At 45.5% G+C, this 8,339-nt stretch overlaps 1 pseudogene; it reads right to left on the bottom strand.

Moving 5' to 3' along the window:
* Window positions 1-4,194: 4,194 nt before the first annotated feature.
* LOC101763909 lies at window positions 4,195-5,194 on the bottom strand (annotated as a pseudogene).
* Window positions 5,195-8,339: the final 3,145 nt, after the last annotated feature.

The raw sequence follows: 8,339 nt of genomic DNA, 5'->3' as shown, positions 1-8,339 counted from the left end.
ATAATCTAAAGTAACCCATAATCTTCATCCAATTTACTCGTGCATATCATTATAAAACATAACTTAAATGCCATTTTAAATTTGTATGTAAGTTACCCATATATGTTGTTATTAAAAATAACCTAAAGTAAACACTTAAATCCTAATCTAATTATCTTAATGTGCATCGTATATAAATGTCCAAATTTAAACTAATATATGATTCTAAATTATCTATTTATATCATTGTTAATATAGAAATACTAAGTTAAAGTATATACGCATGATGTTTGCCACCATTAGACCATTTATACATATATGTGAAGTGAAAAAAATATTGATTTTTATGCTAAACACAATGTATGGAGGTGCGATACAAAATGTAAAAAGTGTGAATATGGATGAAAAAATGTATAGAGTAATTACTAATTAAAAATCAATTACAACTGGATAAATATAAGTACACACATCTATATGAGCATTATGTTGAAGTATTGAAAAAATGAGAAAGTAGTAGGTAAACAATTTTAATTATTAGTTCGAGGTTTAATTTTTAAATAATTTTAAAATACAATAGCTTTTAAGAAAACATTAGCCTGTGCGGAAGCACGGATTGATGGACTAGTTCAGGGAACATGGGGGGATAAGGAAATCGTCAGCTACGACCCAAACGAAGGCACATATAAAATAGTGATGCATGCTTGTATGTCACACAAGGCTAGAAGGCAAGTGAGCTCGAATTTATACTAACAAGGCAATGATTTATAAACATATGTGATAGTAATTATTAATCCATATAAATATAACAAAAACGTGCATGTATGTTACATGGTTTCAAGGGTTGTATTTCGAGGACAATAATTTGGAAGTTAAAAGAAAAGATCTTCAAAGTCACCAGTGTATGTTGTGGTAAACAACATTTAAATATAGCAGTAGATAATGTGTTGACGCAAGGAGTTACGCCAAATACTCAAGCACTCAAACGTCTAGTGCAGCGCCTCCGCACAAACCGATTAGACCAGTTTGGAGGCGAGTTTCGCTGGTGAGCCCGACTAGGGACTAACGAATACTCACCCGGGAGGGATCCCACCAGTGCAAACGTACCTTGGGTTATTCTAGGGTTCAAGTCACCTAGAACATTCTCAATCACTGTTGACACATAGGAAGAACAACAAGATAGGGTTGGAAAAGATAAGGCAAAGAGGAAAAGGTAAAAGGCAAACCAGGAGTTTGGTTTGATATGATCAATTGGATAACCGTGTTAAAATACAACTCCTAACTCGGTTTACACAGATCAAACTGGTCTCACCATCCTAACAAATCAATTTGACCGGTTTTCTGAGGTGCAGATCTTCCCGAAGTCATAACTCCATCATCTGATCTCTGAATCGCATGTTCTACATATGCATTTTAATCTTCTCATCAAGAGCTACACAATGGTTAAGTCCAATTTGTATTTTGAGCACTTTACCCAAACCGATCTAACCGGTTTACACACCTGTCCGACCAGATCTGCCAATTTTAATCGTCAACACATGCCCTCCTATTTTTTTAGCAAAGCATGCGTGCTAGAAAATACTCTTCTAGACCAAAATTACCTAAGGACAATGATGAACAATACATCGACTATATATATTTTTCTATGGGCGATAACAATCTATAGGCCACAATACTGTTTGCACTTTCGTCAGGTTGGTGCTACATGAAAGGGCAGCTGCTGGTGGTGTACGAGTACATGCCCAATGGGAGCCTCGATCAGCACCTGTTCCGCAGGGGCATGCACGAGAAACGGCCCATTCTCAGGTGGGAGAGCCGTTATGGCATCGTGGGACGTCGCGGCAGGCCCCTCCACTACGTTCACCAGGAGTACGCCCAATTTGGTGCCACTTTCTATTTTACCAACAAGTTTTTTTTTCCTCTGGACCATATATCCTCAAGAAGAACAAGCTAAGAAACTCCTTGTAACGAGGATCCAAGATCAGAACAATAAATAGTAAGTTGTTCAGATCCTCTTTATCCTCCTAATATTTACTGAACTTCTTCTTTATTAGTTCAGACATTGTGGCTATAATAGATCACTATGTCTAGCAAGTTCTTTCAGCTTTGATTGCATCAGAACAAACTCATGAAAGAAACCACTTGATGTCACATAAAGAGAACCAAACAGACGCACTGTAACTTTGTGGAATATCTTCAAAAAATGAGTAACACAAGAGAACCAAACAGACGCACTGTAACTTTGTGGAATATCTTCAAAAAATGAGTAACACGCCTAGCATTACGCCAATCAGACACAGATGAAGGAACATGACCCTCAAAGTATGTTTTGAATTGCTTGTTCTCCTTGTTTAACCTTACAAATGCCTTCTCAAATATAACCGCATTATCATGTCGTGTGAGAGGAAATTGTAGAAATTTAGTTTGAAGTAGAGCTAAAGATCAAAAAGAGGCATGCAACTTATCAAAGGCACTAAACAATCTTAAATCTCTTTCCTTCCTGTCGCTTGCAAACGATAGACTCACAAATATAACAAATGCACTTCACATGCTAAGGACCTCAAATAACCTCGTCAGTCATCACCCTCACATAGCAGATCTCATGGATGTCAAAATAAAAGGGAGAAAAGGATTTGGGAGTATGAGCCGTGGGACTGTTGGAGCCTCAACCTTAGTGATGTTTTTTGTATCTATAGTACTAAAATCTCTAACCTTAACCTCTCATCAGAAGCAAGCAAGCAACATTCGATCCATTCATCCATGCAGAGGAAAAGGGAAGCGCAAGGAATTGGGACGAGAGGAGTATGGGGATCAAATGAACTAACCTTCATAGTCACGCAGAGGGGATTGGATCGCCGCCTGCAGGGGATGACGAGCGGAGCTCAGCGGTGGCAACTGCCCCGATGCCGCGGCCATTGCCGATTTCGCAGGTGGCCTGGCGGTGGCGACAGGGCAACTCCTTCAGATACGTACATGAATTAGATGGGTCAGCTGAGTTGGGTTATGTACCTACCCAATAGGATATACACCCAATAGGATATACAATAGATGGGTGGACCTGAAATCCAACCCAACCCTGGATGTAGTTTTTTTATCCAGATTGGGTTGGGTCTACACGGATGGATTGGGTGGGTCGCTTGACCCATGCACAGACCTAGTACTGAGGATATGATTGCTTCCTCGCCCTCTCCTCCGGCTGAAGTGTCTTTGCGAAAGAAGTTCTGCTCTATTTTATAGCACCCTTTCGCGTTTAACATAATCCCTAGATAAATCTTGAGCACAACTGCACAAGTGACCACATAATAATACGAGCACAATCGTCTAGGCATGCATGTGTACAAAACCGAGCTAAACATGACTAGATCTACCATGCTCAAAGGATGGGAACACCAAATACACGAACCGAATTCATGACGGCCCCTACCAAATTCATAATTTTCAAAACGCAAGGACAAAAATGGGACAGATATTTGCACTCATATCCCTAGAGAAAGTACAAGGCATAAACTGTTGAAATGAATAGCTGGATGTTTCAAAATAACAATTTATGACTAAGAATTCAGGGGCTTAATTATTAGATATATTTAAAAGTTTCCATTACGAAAATTAAGATCATGTTACAATTTACTCAGTACATCTGAGTAACATGTAACATGACCTTAACTTTCGTAATGGAAGAGAAAAACAGAGCAACGAAGTGCACCTCCTCCTTGAAAGATGAATGCCAGCTTCTCATACATCCTCTGTTCTGCCACTTTGTCCATTATTCTCTTCTGAACGTCAGCAACTTTTCAAAATTTATGTTAGCAAGCCCATTTAGCAAGTAGCACTACACGACTTGTCTGCACTAATTTTAGAGATCGCATTGTGATCAAATTTTTCTAGTGGTGTCAAATCCTAACCACATTCGGACTATTAAGAATATTGACAGACATTGTCATCTTTGTAGCGGCAAACGTTCATTCTTTCAACTAATTTGCAAATGCTTCGCTATCGCCCCTATCGAATTCATGAATTTCAAAACGCAAGAAGATGAGAAGCACAGGAATCGGACACATTTCCACTCGATTGCCTAGGAAAAGTAGAACTATTTATGCTCAACAGAGACTTCGATATAAAGAAAAGTTCCCATGACCTGATTAAGACCATGTTACATATTATACCTGAAAATTTCATACACCCAAGGCAGATTTAGCATCCATTGATCTACTAAGAACTTTACTTCTTCCTTCCATGGGCAGCAACGAGAAGTTCAGCCATCATCGTTGGGCTGTTCGCCATCAGATCCTTGAACCCCTCCGTCTTCATGACCGTATCAAGATTTTCACTTGACCCTCCAGCAATGAACTCCATGCACTTAACCTTGAGCTGAGAGCAGCCTTGCTGCTCTGCTAGAGCCAGCATTATATTGTCGATTGCAAATGCGAGCCTTTGCTCGCACAACACCTTGAGCCTGTCCAGCTGGTACCTATCAGCGGCTACAACCAAATGCTGAGCCAAATTCGCTGTCGCTGTCTCCATCCTATCGAGCTCCGGTACCGCATCAGTGTAGATGAAGCGAAGCATGGCCCCAAACACAGAGGGCTCCATCCCACGGATCTTGACGCGTCCAGAGCTCTTCTCCTGCATCTCTCCGAAAAACTCGGCCATGAAGACAGGGGACCTTGCAGCCAGCACGTTCTTGTGCGCGGCTAAAGACTTGCCGGACACGGGGAACGTCACGTCCGCTCCCACCTTGCTCTCCAGGAGTTCACCAAGGTGTTTGGGAAGGTTAGGGGACGGCACCATGATATCTTGAATACAGTGACCGTGCATTCCACTGTCATAGACTCGTTCTTGATGTAGCCAGATGAACGTGCTTCCGCCGCTCTCAGGAGCGCAACAATGGCAGACGAACCTGAGGGATGCTGAAACGACGCAGCCGTAGTGGCCTTTGCTGCCGATGGTCAATGCTCCCGGTTGGATCTACCAGCCGGCAGCTTAGAGCCACCCTCACTCTGTTTGCGCCGGCGTCGCTGAGGAAGACGAGCGTGAGTGCGATCCGGTGGTCGCCGGAGAAGAATCTCCAAGGGTAGAATAAACAGATTTCCCACTCGTACCCATCAACTTCACATCTGCATCCAAGGGTGGTCATGGCGCCGGTGTGGTTGCAGCCGTCGATCTTGAGCCGGAGCGTGGAGCACGCGCCGTCGCCGAGGTGAGTGCGGGAGAGATTCATCACGGCGGAGCCCTACGATCGAAGGATTGGGTGGGAAAGGGATGAAAATGGCAGTGTTATGGTTCTTTGGTGTGATCCAGTCGCTGCTCGCCGGCACAATTTATAGCGACTGCGCGCTCGGGTACAGTGGAGAGGCGGTCAACCTCTCTCTCAATATGGAGACGAACCGATGAGGCGAGCAAATGCAGCAGAAGATCATGCGTCACCGCTCACGGGTCCAAACTGATTTGTAGACCCGAGCGCTTCATCTACTTGCCCTGCGTAGGAAAGGCTCACTACTAGAGAAACAGCCATCCCAGCCACCCCATCACCACCGGTTTTCGGCAATCCAGCAGTAATAACTCATCACCGCCGGTTTTTTACATAATCCAGCGGTAAAAAATAAAACCGGCGGCGATGATTTAACATCATGTCCGGTTTGTAATACGAGCCAGCGATGATGTCTCCCTCGGACCCAAATTTTTTATAAAATCCTATTTACCATCCACTCACGTCCACGCACACCCTTCCTTCCGCGACCCCTTCCCCCACCCGCACACCCTCCTCTCTCTCTCCCCACTTCTTCTCCAGCGCCGCCCCTCTCTCTCCCCACTTCTCCAGCTCTCCCTCTCCTCCCTTCCCCGGCCGGCCGGCCGGATCCCCCTCCCTCCCTCTCCTCCCTCTCTCCTCTCCTCTCTTCCCTGGCCGGCAGGTTCCCCTCTCCCTCCCTCTCTCTCCTCCCTCCCATGGTAGATCTCAACCCCTCCCTCTCCTCTCCCCCAGCCAGATCTCTGCCACCCCTCCCCTCCGCGCGCCCCTCACTCGCCGGTTGCAGCGAGGAGCGAGCGCGGCGGCGCGGGCGCGGCATGGTCGGAGGCCAGGGATGCGGGCGCGGCGTGCTCGAAGGCTGACGGGCGCAGGCGCAGCGGGGCTCCGCGGCCGACGAGCGCGGCCTCAGCTAGCAACGCGGTGGCAAGTACCCCTCTCTCTCTTTCCGGGTCACGAGGAGGATGCAGCCGTCGTTGCGCTCCGAGCTTGGCGACGGTTGGATCCGGCCCGCCGTGTCGCTCCGAGCTCCGTCAACGGCTTGATCTGGCGGTGGAGCGACGGTAGGGCAGCAGCGGGGATTTTTTTTGTTTTTTTAATAAGGCTTCACCGCCAGTTCCAAAACCGGCATCACAACTGGTACCTCCATTACTGTCGAATTTCATATGACAGATCCTAAACCGACACTGAAGGAGGTTTTGGAACCGGGTGATGGCATTTTCTCTAGTAGTGGCTCTGTCCAGTAGGAGCTTGACACCTCATTATCTATCACACCCAAAAATTCCTATTTTGGATTGTGAGTAGAAAACACTAAATAAAATAAATATTTTTTATTTTCTTAATTTTACCAACCTTAATTTAATTTGTTGTCAATTTAGATAGGTAAAATAGTTTTCTAAAATTTTAAATTAAGGTTACGTGGGATGTTGCATTCATGCTGGTTCAATAATATTTTGAATGAAAAATGAATTTAAGTTGCTGTTTTAAAAAAAATAACGATTAGGTTTTCGTTTAATCCAAATCTTGTAGTAGTCATAATTCAATTCTTAAACCTTTTGTGCCGGCTCTTTTTTAATCCTGGTTCAACTTTCTATTTCCTTTCTTTTACTGGCCGAGCCACCTTTCTCTCTTTTCCTTGTCAATTTTCTTTCTTACCATTTTCTTCCTTCAGCCTTTCCAGCATGCACGTACGTGAACTATAGTGCTCAAACAAGCTAGCATCCAGGACCTTCACGTACGTCAGCATGCAATACAACAAGTCCATCCTCAAGCCAAGCCCACAATACATGCTTACCTGTTCCTCTCCTTCAACCTCACGACGTTTCGCGTCGTCGTTCTGGCAGCCTGAATGTCTGCTAGTGCATCCTCAATGAGCACCCATGCCCATGAATGAGCAAAACGGATCCCACTTCCGCATCGTGATAATTTCCTTGCACTCATGATCACAAACCGCCGCCTGCCAACAGCCTTTGAGCTCCAGGACGTTCAGCTTCATTCTCCCCTCGACCCCTCGTGCTGCCTATAAAAACAGAAGAACTCAGGCATCCCTCACGCTATCTCACCACGAATAATTGGGAGGAAGAAGGATTTCAACAAACATGTAGCTGGCGTATGTTACCTCATCTTTCTAGCAGGCACAAAAGATGCTTCTTTGTCTATCTTTATCTCTCCTTTCAAGCTGTGTCCAAAAAAATGACTGAGGACAGTAATTAATAATTAAATAAGATGCAATACTAAGAGATAAGGATACAGAAGAAGAAGAAATTACGGACCTCCGTGTTCCTTGCAGATCAGCCTTTTCTTTACTCCAAAACATCTAGAGCTGACTCAGTTCTTTCTCTTCTCCTAATTATTTTTTAGATACAAAGGGGTATTTAGAATTGACTTGCATCACTACTGAACATCTTGGCGAGCACGCAAGCATTAATATTCAGAATTGACCCACACCAGTACTGAACATCCTTTCTAGCGCAAGCAGGAATTGTATCAAACAGGTGTTAGGCAGAATGAAAACTAAATGCAGTAGAGTAGATCAAAGTTGAGATTAATAATTCCGTTGATTAAATCAATCAAACAACTCATCCATCACAAGATTAAAGGAACTGCTGAGGGGGGATAGATAAAGAGATCTGGAAAATGGAAATTGAGAAGGAACGACACTTACACCGATGTCATTGACGGTGTTTTGCCGCCGGGATGTGTTCCTCCCCACTACCCTTGTGCGACCCCGCCGCTGCAGGCCTCGGAACCGCATGGTCTTCCGGGGAAGGGAGGGAAAAGGGTGGCGGCGGCTAGGGTTTTGAGCATGATTCGCCTGTGCGGGGCTACTGCCGTTGCCGCCGACCGGCGTCGGCGCCTCCCAACCGACTCCCACCCTCCGTCGCGCGTGGCCGCTCCTTGCTGCTGGCTTGGGGGAGCGGGGCCAGCGAAGAGGTGGACGGGGATGGCCAGCGAAGTGGTGGACGGAAAAGAGCTCGAGAGCGCAACAAGCAGCAGGAGAGGAGGGGCCGTTGGAGTTCTTGGGCTCCTCCGCCGCGGATCCGGCGTGGTGGCGCATGGAGGCAGCACGGTCTGGGCGAAGGGAGCACGGCGTGGTGGCGCACGGAGGGGGCGCGGTCCC

Source organism: Setaria italica, chromosome III (genome assembly GCF_000263155.2).
Source record: "Setaria italica strain Yugu1 chromosome III, Setaria_italica_v2.0, whole genome shotgun sequence".
Classification (NCBI taxonomy): Eukaryota; Viridiplantae; Streptophyta; class Magnoliopsida; order Poales; family Poaceae; genus Setaria; species Setaria italica.
This window is presented reverse-complemented; position numbering and strand designations above follow the sequence as displayed.